The 15,671-nt window shown below is 38.8% G+C and overlaps 1 protein-coding gene and 1 long non-coding RNA gene across 17 annotated transcripts in view; one reads left to right on the top strand and one right to left on the bottom strand.

Annotated features, from left to right (window-relative positions):
• KCTD16 (potassium channel tetramerization domain containing 16) overlaps positions 1–15,671 on the top strand; it is a 268,317-nt gene that overhangs the window by 39,200 nt on the left and 213,446 nt on the right. The window lies entirely within an intron of this gene.
• The window catches only part of LOC148110098 (uncharacterized), a 51,115-nt gene that overhangs the window by 15,986 nt on the left and 19,458 nt on the right, over positions 1–15,671 (bottom strand). For 7 of the 16 annotated variants that reach the window (XR_015724534.1, XR_015724531.1, XR_015724530.1 and 4 more), the window contains one exon: positions 9,825–9,978. The exons of 4 other annotated variants lie outside the window; for them this stretch is intronic. This is a non-coding gene — a long non-coding RNA (uncharacterized LOC148110098). Of the gene's footprint in view, positions 1–8,187; positions 8,786–9,824; positions 9,979–15,671 lie in introns of those variants that run through there. 5 more of the 16 variants (XR_015724536.1, XR_015724535.1, XR_015724537.1 and 2 more) reach the window with 3 other exon arrangements.

Below are 15,671 nucleotides of genomic sequence, written 5' to 3'. Positions count from 1 at the left end.
GTGTTATGGGCTTTACCCAATACTTACTGACTGTGGTAGTTTTTGTACCAAAAGGTCATTGTTAATGTCTGGAGTGTAGAACAAGAAAAATGGTGCAGATCTTGGCAATGACTGTTATAGCATTGACATCATTAGACAACAGAACATTTTCCTAGGCCCTCCTGCATGCCAGGCACTGTTAGATGCTGGAGATACATAAAACCCCGTCTCTGCCCATGAGGTGCTCAAACTCTAGTGGAGACACAAATACAAATATAAATCATTATCAGATAATTAGTAAGTCCTAGATTCGAGGAACAAATAAAATGCGGAGAGAGAAACGAATTCTGCCTTTTGGATCAGGTCAGGGAAAGCTCTGAAGAAGAGGCAACATTCGAGTTGGGTCTTTAAAGATGAGCAAGAGTTGGGCTGGTGGGGGTGTGGAATAGGGGAGGGCCATTCAGGGGGAAGCAACAGTGGGTGCAAACAGCATGTACACAGATCTTTAAAGGAATGGTTCCAGGGAGTTTTATGGAACTGATGGTTAGTCCGGTATGTCTAGAATCGAGTATTATAGAGATTGTGCTATTATAATCACACTTACTTAAAAATTATGGATATAACTCCTCCATAGTGATATAGAGATAATATAAAATATGAATAACTCATATTTTGTAAAATGGAGCTAAAAATTATGAAAGATACTATCTTAGAGAAACATAGTTTTAATACAGTAAGATAGGTGGAGAAATTTAAGAAAGGCAACAATGTGAGTAGCTTGAAAATCACATGATGCTTTTTGGTAAGAAGAGGAAAATCTGTGTAAGTGTCTTTAGCTGCGGGGACTCTGGGGGAGGCATCATGGGATAAGCATTGGTTCAGGGGGAAAGATTTGTTCTGCTCCTAGCTGGGTGGTGACCTGGGAAAGTTGCCTGATCCTGTGGGACTCAGTTTTCTTCTCACTCGTAAAGTTTTTGGACGAGATAATTTTAAGAGTCTGAAAATTTAAGGATCTCTCAGGCTGGCAATCACTATCTCAGTAATGGAGTATGTTTTAATGGCTTGCCTGCTCCCCACTGAAAAATGCCCCATGGCTAATCTAAGACAGTAGGTCAGATGGTTAGGTAAGGAGTGACTTTCCATAGATGGACAGATATACTTTTAAATCTCTACTTTGATTCTCTGCCTTCATTGTTCCTTCTCTTTAGTGCTAGGTTCTTGGGTATTCTGAGCTCTACTCAGAATGTTTCTCCTACTCTGAAAGTTGGGCTGCTTGTGGCTCCGCCAGTTACATGCCTCTATTTGGTTTTAATCAGGGTGAACATAAAGCACTAAAATAATTTCCATCCAAGTTGGCCTGGCTCTGGTTTCTCATCCTATTAGAGAATGGTCACTATTTAGATCACACGCCACGAGGCTGCTGTCCTTGCGATCATAATTGTGATTTGGCAGATTGATACGGTATTAAATTCCAGTTGAGCAGATGGTGCCAGGATTTAAACTTATGCTTATCAGATACAGATGGTCCAAACAGTGAACTTATCTGTTGGTTATTTTTATTTAGAGCAGGTTAAATATAAATTACTATGCATATTTTTTCTTTAGTGACTTTCTGTTTTTTTAGTGATTACAAATGACTTCTCTTATTCTTTATTCTTCTGTGGGCAATGCCTTTGATTTTAACTAATACATATTTCCTTCCATGTTGACCCAGATTGTCTCCCCAAACCTGTTCTATTTGTCTTCCAGTTTTTCTGGAACAAGAGAAAAAAACAGTCCACACTGTTAATTAGTCTGAAAGAAAAAGCTCTTTGGTTGTCAAGATTTCCTAATCACATACCCCCACCCTTCTCCATCCCCAGTACAAGTTGTCAGTAGCACAGCAGAACTTAGCACACAGGATCTAGAAGGGCCCATGCTGACTTTAGAGATGAGAAAATAAAACAGAGCATCAGAGAAACTGGGTGATTTATCCAAGGTCGTGTTGAAGTGTTTGTAAGAGTCAAGGCCAGAACTGTGTCTTCGAATTCCTATTTGGTGCTCTTTTCAGACACCACACAGCCTCCTGGAACCACTCGGGGTGCTTAGCATCACATACTGTTACTAGCGACTGGCGTTTTTCCCACATGGGGAAATTGATGCCATCACTATGGAGAACAAACTCTCTGCCAACTTTCTGAAAAACCACAAGTGCCTCAAATGTTTCATGGTTCTGATCTGAAGGTAGGGCTTGTGCAACCAAATAGCTATGAATTGAAAGAAGGAGATGTTGCAATGAAGGAGGTAGGAGCAGTAATGTTGATGTAGAATGTAGGACAGGAAGAGAAGTAAGACATAGGCTGCTGTAGCTGAAAAAAGCTCAGGAAGGCGAATATGTCACATAGAAGATTTTCAGGGGCTGATTTTTCAATCCCTTAGGAATCTCTTCCAGTATTCCGCCATCCTGGGAGTCAGTGAGCTTGTCTTACTTTCATTTAGGAACATTAATTCCCTTTAGTTTGGTAACTCCAAATCAAAAGTTGTCACTTCTATCCTTTTCTTGGGAAGAAGTGAGAGTTGCCTAGGGAGTATGACAAAGTCAGGATTACAACTTATTTAGATAAAACAAGCTTTTACAGAGAGTACTATAGTAACCAGACTTCATTTCATGCTTCTCCAATGACCACTTAGTCTTACTGTCTTCTCTCCTTCCCCGAGAGTGCACTGTGTTATATCCCAAAAGCCAGTCTCTCTTTTGGGAAGAACTGGGTTATAAGGTGAGAAGATCTGCAAAAGTGATGATGTCATTTGCATTCATCCAAAACAATTAATTTGAGCTCTTTTTGGCATATCCTTTAGCACCATTTTTTTTAGTTGTCCCCATTCATCTATTCCACAAGTGCTTTATTGAGTGTCTTCTTGGCGCTGGGTACTAGGAATAGAGCTGGGGCAAGACAAATGCTTGCCTGAAAGAAGCTTGTAGTCCAGGGGAGGACTCAGACAATTAAGTAGATGATTGTAATCCTTCATGATGAGCACAACGCTATGACAGAAGTGGGCATGTGAGCTGAGGGAGCAAACAGTGCAGGAAAGCCTATGGGAAACGCTCAATAAATGCTCGATGAATGAGACAAGAGACCTATAATTGCAACTTCCTAATTGTGTGATTTTTGGCAAGTCTGGGCCTCAGTTGTCTTATCTGCAAACTGGGGATAATAATACTTTCTAGACAGCCTCTCAGAGTTTTTATGAGAATCAATTAAAACAAAACACTTAAAAGCACTTAAGAAACCGTAATGCTACATAAGGGAATTGTTTGAAGAAATGATGTTTCTCTTCCTGGTGTTGTCTGTGGTCATGGTATCTGAATGTGGAAATTATTAAGAATTTTGGGTGAATTTCCTGGGAGAATGGTTTTCAGCTAAAGAAATGTGTTTGTGGAAGTCCCTGAGAGACTTTATCTGAAAGTGCCTTCTTTACAAGAGAAAAACACATGACATAAACCCCAGAGATAGTAGTGAAGAATCTAATTTAGTTTGCATTTGGAGTGAAGAAGATTCTGAAAGACTTTTTATTTCTTCTTTAAAGGGCTTTTGAGGATATGTTTACCTCCTCAACTCCTGTTTTGACAGGACTCTAAATTCCCAGTGATTAAATCCATGGTGGTACCAGATTCCCTGAGAAACATTTTAAAATAGCATAATCATAAACTTGCTTGTCTTTTTGAATACCTACTATGTACTCGACACTGATGCCAAGGAAAATATAAGAAGGAACAAGGTGGTCTTTATCATCAAGGGTCATATAGTCTAATTGATGGACTATGACCACCACGCATAAAATAATAATGAATGATAACTACACAGTACATAGTACATCATAAACAAAATGGGTTAGAGAACTTATCGTAGTCTTTATAAAGACATTGAGTTTCCACTGGCGCTTAGAGAATGGGCAAGATTGGATAAGGCTGAATGGAATGAGGGAATTATTAATCTTTAGTGCCAGTTTCTGTGCTAATATTAATGGCTTCCATTTATTAAGTGCTTTCTATATGCCAGACATGTGCTAAGAGCTTTATGTGTATGGCTCCATTTTATCTTCATAAAAATCCTATGAAGTTGGTACTAGTCACATCCTTATTTTACATATGAGAAAACCTAGTTTCAGAGGATAAAGTAATGTGTCATTAGAGACAATGCTAATAAGTGATCAAGCCAAGTCTTAAACTAAGCTATATCTTGTCCTAAAGTCTGTGTTATTAACCACCATATTATGTCACCTTCTGACTCTGTATGCATTGGAAAGGTTTCAAATGAATGACTCATATCCACTGAGGAATTTGTCAGCATTTTTCAAACTTCCTGAATATCTCTTTAATTGAGAATCTTCCTTCCGCCCTACCTTCCCTCCCTCCCTCCCTCCCTCCCTCCCTCCCTTCCTCCTTCCTTCTTTCTTTTATCCCTTCTTCTCTTCCTTCCTTCTTTCCTTATCACAATATATGGTGACTTTTTTTCCTTTGTCTTTCTAATAGTTAATTTTTAAATTTTGCGATAATTTACATCTAATAAAATAGTTTTTAAAAAAAGTCTCAGTACCCTTCACTCAGCTTTTTTTTAACATTTTACATAATCATAGAACATGTATCAAAACTAAGACATTAACCTTAGTACAATACAATTAGCTGATGTACAGGACTTAGTAGGATTTCACCAGTTTTCCCCTAACGTCCTTCTTTTGTTCTAAGATCCAGTCTGGGTTGCAACAGTGCATTAGTCGCCATGTCTCCGGAGTCTCCTCCGGTCTGTGATAGTGCTTCAGCCTGTCCTTGTCTTTTGGAACCTTGATACTTTTTCTTTAAATTAGAGAGAGAGTGTGTGCGCATGCACACAAGTCAGGGTAGGGAGTGGCAGAGGGAGAGAGAGAGAGAGAGAATCTTAAGTAGGCTCCACACTCAGTGCAAAGCCCGACGACCCAGGCTTGATCCCATGACCTGAGCCCAAATCAAGAGTCAGAGGCTTAACCAACTGACCCACTAAGGCACCCCTGGAACCTTGACACTTTTGAAGATTATTGGCCAGTTATTTTGTCTCATGTGTCTCCGTTTGTGTTTGTCTGATATTTTCTTACGATTAGATTGGGATTATGCATTCGTGGAAAGGATACCCAAGAGGTGATGTGACATGAGAGGTATGCCTCATGTCCAGGGGTACTTGATGACAATATATGGTTTTAAAATGTCCCTCAATGCTGCTAGATTGTTTAGGCCAGTGAGGAGATAGAAGAGGAAATGTATCTCTGAAAAGAACAGAATTGGGTTGGGGTACAGGCGTTGGACGTGGGAAGTGATGAGCTCTGCTCCCCTACCTCACCCTCCACACTTCGAAGTTGCTACAGTGTAGAAGAGGAGGGATTCCTCTGTCAAGTCATGCATGGTGCTTGACGTCCTCTTAACCTTGACATTCACTCTGTAGGGTCTAAGCTGTTGTCTGAACTTGATTTTCTGCCTTGATAGCCTGGGGATAGTGATAGTAGAAAGAAGGGTATTAAATGAGTAAAAAGCATTCCAAATAATGCAGTTCCTCTCTGACCTTACTCATGTTCTCAAAACACTTTTTGGGAACATTAAAGGATGGGGTTGAAAACCCGACATGCAACTTTCATTATGGTTGAGGTGGAAAGATTATATTAAAGGCACTCATGTCTGGGAATAACAGGATATTTCAGTAGAAGCACTCTTTTCACAAGAGCCTTTGAATTTTACACACAAAGTAGATAGGAAATTGCAATCAGGTCAATTAAAGGCACACTATTTTTTACACTAATACCTTTCTTAATCACTGACTTTGTGAATGTTTTAATTTTATTCAAGGAGGCAAGTAATTCTTGTGTGTGAATAAAAATGAAAGGATTGTGAGTATAAAGACTTTATCACTAGTGCTCCACTGTTGAATACAGTGATTTTCTGGTTACCTGATCTGAAATGAATTGTAAGTCAGTGGCATAAGAGAGCACAATACAATAATTCAGGGCACCATGTTTTGCCTACGAAGCATAAATATTTGAACATTTGTATTACCATTTCTGAATGGGTGGATTAAGTAGCTATGAAATATTAACTCGTGTTCTTTCGGGTGTGATTGAAATATTACATTCAGTATTTACCCCCCATGAAAACCCCCCACAAATCCCTGTGTTCTATGAAACGTGAAAAGAATCTCATTTCACTGTCTTGCTTCATTTAGCTGGTGCCACTTCTATGATATGATACAGCAACCATGTTGCAGTTGAGAATTTAAGGTTTTCATTGTGCTCTTGGGAGGAACAGTATATAACTGTATCCCACCTTACCCACTTTCTCTAAAGATTATTTGTAGGTTGAAATTTATAAATTCAGAAGAACTGATAATCTAAAGAGTTTTTTTTAAAGGGAACACATTTTTAAAAATGTGTTTTATGTTTTATAAGGTTGCTATTTTAAGTATTAAAAGATATTAAAGCAAGATGCACTGCTTGTACTTCCAAGACCAGGAACTCCTTACTTACCTAGGGACCATGTACCAACATTGTAGTTCAGAGACAGGACTCATGTTAGTCTTGTCTATAAAACAATACAGTTCTTAGCAGATGACTTTTCATAGAAAATGATAGGCATTTCACCATAATAGCATATTAGCATCATCGTCATTATTCTTATTAGATAAATAATATAAAACAGATAATAACTTTCCCCTACGTAATGCATTTGTCACTTTCCCATCTAATATTCAGCTATTGTCACATATTTTAATTCTACATGTATGTGAAATCTCATCAGACATTATAATTATTTATACAGTCCACATTTATGAATGAACCAATATTGATACATTATTATTAACTGAAGTTCATCATTTATTAAGATTCCCTTGCTTTTTACCTAGTGTTCTTATTCTGTTCTAGGATTCCAGATTACATTTGGTCATCTCATTTCCTTAGGCTCCTCCTGGCTGATACTTTTCTCATGATTAGGTTAGGGCTGTGGAGTTTTGGGAGAAAGTCCACAGAGGTAACCTGCCATTTTTGTCATGCTATCTCAAGAGTACACACAATCAACATGACTTATCACTCTGATCTTGACCTTGATCATTTGGCTAATTTTTGCAGTTATCAGGTTTCTCCACTATAAAGTTAAGCTATTTTTGCCTTTTCCACACTGTATTCTTTGAAAAGAAGTCACTGTGCATAGCCCAGACTTAAGGAGTAAAGAGTTATGCTTCTCCTCAGGGGAAGAATATCTACATAAATTATTTGGAATTCTTCTGCACAGGAGATTTGTCTCTTCTTTCTCATTTATTTCTTTATTCAATCATTTATTTATGTTGTGGACATTTATTTTGTACTTGGAGTTATAACGCAACTTTGCATTATACTTTATTTAGTTTGTTATTCAATTTCTCCCAGCTTTGGCCCTTGGGAACTCTTTTATTTGGCTTTTGGGTTCCTTTGACGTACCACCATCCTTGTGGGTTTTTTGTGTATTTCTGTGTGTGTGTGTGTGTGTGTGTGTGTGAACTTCATTATTTTGGAGTACTATAGATTCTTCCCAGGCTTATTTTGAATATTTCCTATTCCAGTCCCAGGATCAACCATTTCTATGAAGAGGCCTGGTTTCTTATATTGGATAATGGTGTTAAAAATCAAGATCTGTGTGCTTGGTGTGCTTATTGCTACTTGGGTGACATTGCTTCTAGTCTGACATGTGTATACTAACCACATATGTATACATACCTATAAATGTTATATGGTATTCGTGTAAATATTATGCAGATTGTGTTACCATCTATAACTATATTAAGCTAAATATGAATTCATTTTGATGACTCTGGTTCTCTAATCTATTACTATGTGGATCATTCTAGCTTCCTCCCCTTGCTTATCTGTAAACTCTCTCTCTAACAGTGAGAAACCAGTTCCTATCTGCTGTCCACTTACTTCACTGTTCAGTTCTGGTATGCATGTGTAGTAAATTCAGAATTGTTAACCTGTACCCCATGGGACACAACTTTACCAACTAGAGAACTGTGCTTATGTATGTTTCCCTTAACTTTTGGTCTTACAGACCTTACAGACCTCTCCCTTCATTTCCAGAGTTACTTAGGTCAGCACCTTTTCCCTCCACCCTCTTCAGTGAAGTTATATTTTTTAAAAAAGATTTTATTTATTTATTTGACAGAGAGATAGGGAGAGAGCACAAGTAGGCAGAGCAGCAGGCAGGGGGAGAGAGAGAAGCAGGCTCTCTGCTGAGCAGGGAGCCCGACGTGGGGCTCAATCCCAAAGTGGAACTTGATCCCAGGACCCTGGGATCATGACCTGAGCCGAAGGCAGCTGCTTAACCAACTAAGCCACCCAGGCGCCCCAGTGAGGTTATTTTTTAAAAACGCAGTATGATCATATTGTTTTGGTTCTTCTCTATTTCTAAAAAAATCCCTTTGTTTCTGCATGTTTCTTCCTGGATATTTTCTCCTGACCTATGTTCACTAATTCTTTAGCTAGGTTTACCGAACTATTAAAAACCTTCTTTGGGTTCTTAATTTTGATTATCGTATTTTCCAGTTATATGTTTTTCCACTTGGTTTTTAGATAGTTTCCAGTTCCCTATCAGAATTCTCAATTATGTATATCATCTCTTGGAGCATATTAAACATAGTCTGTATCTCATGATACTATCATTCGGATGCCATATGAGTCTGTTGATCTTGTCTGTTTTTCCCTCTTGGTTTGTCATCCCTTTCTCTTATTTCTTCTTGGGCTTGATTGGGTTTTTATTGAACTCAAGACACTGTATCTGAAAAAAATACCAGGGTAAAATTAGCTCTAAAATGGTATTCCTCCAGAGAGGATTTTGTTTCTAGTAGGAGGCTAGAGCCAATAGAAGTCCTGGATTACCTTAACTCAAATTCAAGGATTCAGATGATTTGAATCAGGGCTTCTACCATGGTGAAGATTGATGTATTTATGGCATATGGGTCTTTAAGGTACCCAAAGCAAAGCATGGAGAGTTTCCAGGACTCCTCAACCTTAGTGGAATTAGGACTCCAATTTTTGTCTTTCTAACTCAGCAGTATCAAAATCTGTACTCAGCTTCTTGGTCATCTCTTTTGGGATTGACTGTACTCAATGAAGTCTGTAAAAGATGTTTTGGGTCAAATGATCTTTAAGACCCTTGTGTGTGGAGCACTGAGTTGTGCTTAAATACAGTTCTTACAATTTTTGTTTTTGTTGTGAGACTAAGAGTATTCACAGGAAACATTGAGAGCCAGGTGGATAATGGAATGCTAAATTGTATTGTATAGGCAAATCAGGAATAGCAGAATCTATAAGTTAGTTGCTTGTACAATATAAATAATAAGCACAAAACAGACACATGAAGGAGAAACTGGTGACAGTTGCTCTCTAAGCCATGGAATTGACCTGATAGTCTTCTTTTCTCCTTTTTTTGGTAGGGTGTTTTTTTTGTTTTGTTTTGTTTTTTGGTTTTTGGGTTTTTTTGTTTTTTTTTTTTTTTTTGAGAGAGAGAGAGAGAGAGAGCACATCAGCAGAGGGAGGGCAGAGGGATAGAGAGAATCTCAAGTAGACTCCTCACTGAGCATGGTGCCCGACATGGGCCTTGACCTCACGGCCCTGAGACCATGACTTGAGCTGAAATCAAGAGTCAGATGCTTAACTGATTGAGCCACCCAGGAGCCCCTCTTTTCTACTTTTATACTTCCCTATCAGGTATAGTCTCTGGCCAGATAGATACATGACCCAATCTATCTCAACTTTAACAAGCTAACCCCTTTAATAAATTAAATCTGTGTTTTTGTTTGGGGTTTAAGAAATACCTCTATTTTCAAATATCTTTCCCAACAGGTCTTCAGAAGTGGACCCAATTTCCAGTTCCTCACCTTCCTTTTTTAGATCTGCCAGGAGTCGTGGTGGTATGATTAGAATTCTGACTTTGTGTCTTTGAGGCATTTTGAGCTTCATATTCTTTATCTGTAAGTCAAATGAAATGTAGTAATTAATGTGAAACTCCTTAAAAGTGAAAATTGTGTGTGAATTATGCATTATTAATGTTTTCGCTTACCATCAGATTATGGACTATGGAGATAATAAGATTAGAAAGCTCTGGATATGGGAAGATTTTAATGATTCTTTTAAGAAAGCTGGTTGAGACCCTCAAAAACCTGAATTATAATTTTTTATTTATTTTAACACTTGTTCCTCCATTTACTTATTTAACATGTAATTTACTGAGTAACAGGCCTGGCACTGTGCTGGATGCTGGGGATTGCAGAGCAAATATGCACATAGTCTTTGTCCTTGAGGCACTTACAGTCTACTGAGAGGGATAGAAACTAATCAGAGAATCACACTAAAATACATGTGAAGTCACACTGTCATGGATACCTTGAAGGAAAGGACTATAACTTTAAGAGCATATTTGAGGGGATGGAGGGTTTGACCTGGTCAGAAAGATCTGGGAAAACTTCCTCAAGCAAGTGATGGTTGCTATGAGACTTAGAGTATAGGGTTGGCAAGATGTATGGAGGAAGTAAGAACATTTCAAAGAACCACCATCTGCAAAAGTCCTGAGGTGAGAGGAAGACTGACATGTTCAAAGACATTAAAGAAATTCAGAATATCTGGAAGATAGAGGCAACAAGGAAGTGGGACATCAGGTGAGGGGCTTTGTGGCCATGGTGAGTATTCTGCTCTTGGTTGCAAGGACATTAGGGGAGCTGTCGAAGTGTGCTGGGGAGTGGAATTATGGGGATGCTGTATTCCAGAGATCAGGTGACATATGAGCAGAGAGATGGTCTCCAGCAGGCTACCTATCAGCTGGTTGATCTTCTGTTTTCTACTATTATGTTCACAGAGAAGAGTATTTTAATGTGAACTTTTCAATACAAAGCAGGATCTTAAGTTTATGCCCAGGAGTACATTATCGAAAAGGCACTGACTATAATTCCAGGTAGCATTAAAAAATCATCAGATTACTTCCATTTGCTTAGTGAATAAATGATAGCTATTTTGCAGAAGTCATTAGGATAAAATCAAGCCAAATTTGGCATTGAGTTACATCCACTAACATTTAAAGAGCAAAATATTGAGAACATTCAAATAATCAGATTTTTTCTTCAAAATGTTTAAAATATAATGGAATGAAATGGTTAGTATGGAACTTTGATGGTGCTTGAATTTTTAATTAAATTTTAAGTATTTGATTTGTGTTAACTTAGGAAGAATAGGAGGATTTGGATTGTCTATGCTGTTTCCATATCCTGTTAAGTAAAATAAATCAAATCACTAAATGATAATTGAACATTGACCAGGTACATTCATTGTGCCCTAGCCCCTACTGATTTTCTTTTTCTTTTCCTACTCATCTCCCCTTTTCAGTCCCTTTGATTTCTGCATTATTGCCCCAACCCACATCACTTTGTTTATTGAGACTCCCCTGGCCCTGGGGAAGATATATCAGTTACAGCACGAACTCGGGAGTTAGTTATACATTCACCTGGCTTTCAGCAACACCAGATCTCCACAATGTGATCTCGAGCAAGACATTGAACTTTCTGCTGTTCAGTTTTCTTTTACTTTAAATTTGAGATAATCTGACTATCTAACTTGGGATACTATGAGAATTAAATTAGATAATTATGTAAAATGCTTATCATAGTTTCTGTGAGTTTCTATAGGTGACTGCAACAATATCTCTCATCCCCTATGTCCTTTTACAATGTGATCAGCTACTCTGACATCAAGAGGTGGGGTTCATGTCCTCTCTGTGGCTTCCGATTGCTTTGGACCCAGAATACGGTGGAAATGATGCTTTGTGACTTCCAAGGCTGGTCATGAAAGGCACTGCAGCTTCTGCCTTGTATGCTGGGATACTCCCTCTTGGAGCACTGAGTTACCATGGAAAAGGCCTGCTGCTTACCCTAGGGAAGCCCAGGCACATGGACAGACCACAAGTAGGTACCTGGTCAAAAGTTCTAGTTGAGGTCCCAGCCAACAGCCAGCACTGACTGCCAGTTGTGTAAATAAAGACACCCTCACTTGATTTCAGTTCCGAGCAATCAAGTTTTCCTAGCCGAGGCTCCAGCCATTATGAAGCATGGAAAAAATTTTCTCGCTATGCCATTTGAATTGACTTGTAGAATCTATGAATATGAATAAATGGCTGTTTTAAGCTGATTGTGGGTTAGTTAGTTATTAGTGATAACTGCAACAGTTTTCAATAAATTCTAGCCATTATTACCATGATTATGATTAGTGTTATTACCTCTGTCACAGGATAATTTATATATAGTACGTTACCAGCAAATCAATAAAAACAAACCAATCTTACTGATCATGAACGTACTTAAAGTCTAGAAGACGTTGAATTACATGGCCCTATTTCCTTACCAAGTCAGTGTTGTTGTCAAGGGCATCCAAGAGTGCCTTCTCTCACAGGCCTTCCTAACACTTCTCTAATTTTCCTGCCATCTTTTTTGCCTACTGCCCCTCTCCCAATCCATCCAGGGTTCCAGCTTGGGTCTGGAGAATGGGGCCTGGGCTATTTCCATGCTAATGACTGACCTCAGGAGGAGACTTGTGAATTTCAGATTCTTCATCTGGGGCATAAATATTTATTGAGCTCCTACTACGTAGTATTGGGAACACAGCAATGAATAAAACAGACCAACAATCTTGCTGTTACAGAGCTTACATTTTAGTTTGGAGAATCATATTCTAGTTTGAGCCAAAGAAATAACTGGAATCTATTGTATGGTGGAGGTGAGTAAGTACTACGGAAAAGCATAAAGCTCAGAATGGAGAAAGGGAGTGTTGGGGACAGTGGTGCCATTTTAGAGAGGGTAGCTGAAGATGACCTCAGTGAGAAGATGGGATTTCAGTAAAGTCCTGAAACAGGCAAATGAGAAATCCTTATGGACATCCACAGAATGTATTTTATGCAGAAGGGCCAGGAAGAGCAAAGGCCTGAGGTGGAGTAGGCATGAGTGTTCAAGGAGCAGCAAGAAGGCCACTTTGGCTGAAGCAGGAACTTGGCAGGAAAGGCAGACAGAGAGGCAAATCTTGTATGACATTGTGAGGACCTTGATTTGGATTCTGAGATGAGAGAGCAATGGAAGGTTTTGGACAGAGAAATAGTATCATCTGACTTTCGTGTTAACAGACTCCCTCTGACAGCTGTGTTGAAAACAACCTGCAGAGAGACAAGGTTGAAAGCAGGGAGGCTGGCTAGGAGGCCGTTGCGATTATTTGCACAGGGTGATATGACTTGGGCCTTGGTACTAGCAATGAAGAAGGTGAGAAATAGCCTCCAGCTTTGCTGATGAATTGGATGAATCCAAGATGACTTCATGTTTTTTGTTCCAAAGCTAGAAGAATTTAATGACCATTTCTGAAAGAGGAAGACTACTAGAGAGAAATCTCAATTTTGGAATGTTGAGATTGAGATGTCTATTAATCTGCACCATGGAAATCTCCACTTTTTAAAAGCTAAATATTGCCTGCCTCTCTTAACAAAAAACTCAATGTTTTAATATTTAAAGACTCTAACTCTTTACTTGATTTTATCAAAGATCTTGACCATGCAAAGCAGATTAAGTCACTCTCCTGCTTAAAACTATCTAATGGCTTCCACTGCATTTAGGATAAAATCTAATTCTTTGCCAGTCTCCAATGCCGTTCCTACATGTATTACCTGTTCAATGTATCTTGTAATACCCTCTTCTTCATTCTTTATGCTACTAATATAGGGGCCTTGATTCTGTCTTTCAAACATGCCAAGATCATTTCAGCCTCAGGGACTTGCAGTTGCTGTTCTCTCTTTCTGGAATATTCTTCTCACTTTTTCTTTTTCTTCCATACCAGAGACTCTTTGTGATCATTTAGATTGCAGACTATGTGTTTCCTCCTCAAACAGTTCTTTTATAATACTTATCATTATCTCCATAGTGCTTCTCTTCCTCAGAAATTATTCATTTATTTATTTACACATGCATTGATTGCCCCCCCCCCCCAACCACAAGGTATCTTATCTGACTAGTTTGCTACTGTATTCCCAGCACCTAATACAATGTCTGGCACATATTAGGCCAGTAAATATGTTAAGTGAATAGAGTTAGGAAGAAAAGGAGGGGGTAGAGAGAAAAAAACTCTGTTCTCTTTTTTTTTTCCCCCGAGATTTTATTTATTTATTTGACAGAGAGAGACAGTGAGAGAGGGAACACAAGCAAGGGGAGCGTGAGAGGGAGAAGCAGTCCTCCACGAGCAGGGAGCCCAATGTGGGGCTAGATCCCAGGGCTCTGGGATCATGATCTGAGCCAAAGGCAGACGCTTAATGGTTGAGCCACCCAGCTGCCCCATATTCTCTCTTATAATCAAATAGAAAACATGTATCACATATTGTCTTTATGTTGGCTACAACCCTCCACTGATTAATGCATTTTATGTTGTAGACCTTACAAACTGCGAAGTATTTCATGGGGGTTTTTGTACTAAGAATACAAAGTCAATAGGTCAAACCATCTCCAATTTACATATGAAAATGAGGCTCAAGGGACCAGCTTGCTCTGCTTTTAAGTGACAGTCTGATCTGACCTTGAATCCATGTCTCTTGACTTTGAGTCCTGCATTCTTTCTACACACCTTGCTAGTTCTCTATAATACCCTGGGCACTGATATTGTCACAAGGAGCAGCATGTAACCAAATGGGTCAGATAAAATTAGAAGTGGTCTCAAATTTTGCTGACTAGAATCTTTGCCCATTTTAGAACCAAAATCAGATTTATTAATATCTTCTGGTTCTGGAATTTTTAAATAACTTTCTTTAATTTACATACATATTTTTCAGACTGCTGGAATTATAACTGGGGATACAAAAACCTCCCAGAGAACGTGCTCCTTTCAAAATTTTTACCTGATTTTACAGTCTCTGGGGGCTTTGTAATCTCTGAGAAGCCTGAATTAATGGTTGGTTCCCGTGTGTTCACAAACCACAACACTTACACAGCATTCATAGCAAGGTGAGGGGCTGTGACTCATTTCTACCTGGGGATACTTCTGGCAGAGCCATCCAGAAGAGGACCCACTGCATATTGGCTTTTTCTGCAATAATCCGCTTCCATGTCAATGTACCCAGGGGCAAAAATAATGTCCATTTAACAGGTGTGATACTTCAAGGGGCAGGGGAGGCAGATTGTTCCCAAGGATTCCATAGCCCAGAAGTCACGGAGTTGACACTTTTCTTTGGAATTCTTTGCCTTTCCTTACTTCACTTGCTTAGTTTGCCTCTGCTTATTATCGTGCTCAGAAATTTGTGTGTGTGTTTAGGGCTAAGGGAGGGGTTGGATATGTGAAACCTAGCCTTTGTTCCAAGAAGTATGCAGTTTAGCAGGGAGATATAAAACTTACTGTCAAACAACTATAATGAAAATTAGAATTTAGAATAGATGCAGCCTAGAATGTTTGGTTAAAATCTTGCTCATTAGAGACTTGGAGTTCAGGTCGTTGACTCTGCTACTTATCAGCTGGGTTTTTTTGGACAGTATATTTAACTTCCCTAAGACCTGGTTTCCTCTTCTGTGACATCGGCATGACAATTTGTATTATGTGTTATTACATGGAATTGAATCCATTATATATTCATGTAAATGGATTAATACAGCTCTTGA

This window comes from Ursus americanus, chromosome 5, assembly GCF_024610735.1.
Source record: "Ursus americanus isolate L20-20 chromosome 5, mUrsAme1.1.p, whole genome shotgun sequence".
NCBI classification, from domain to species: domain Eukaryota; kingdom Metazoa; phylum Chordata; class Mammalia; order Carnivora; family Ursidae; genus Ursus; species Ursus americanus.
This window is presented reverse-complemented; position numbering and strand designations above follow the sequence as displayed.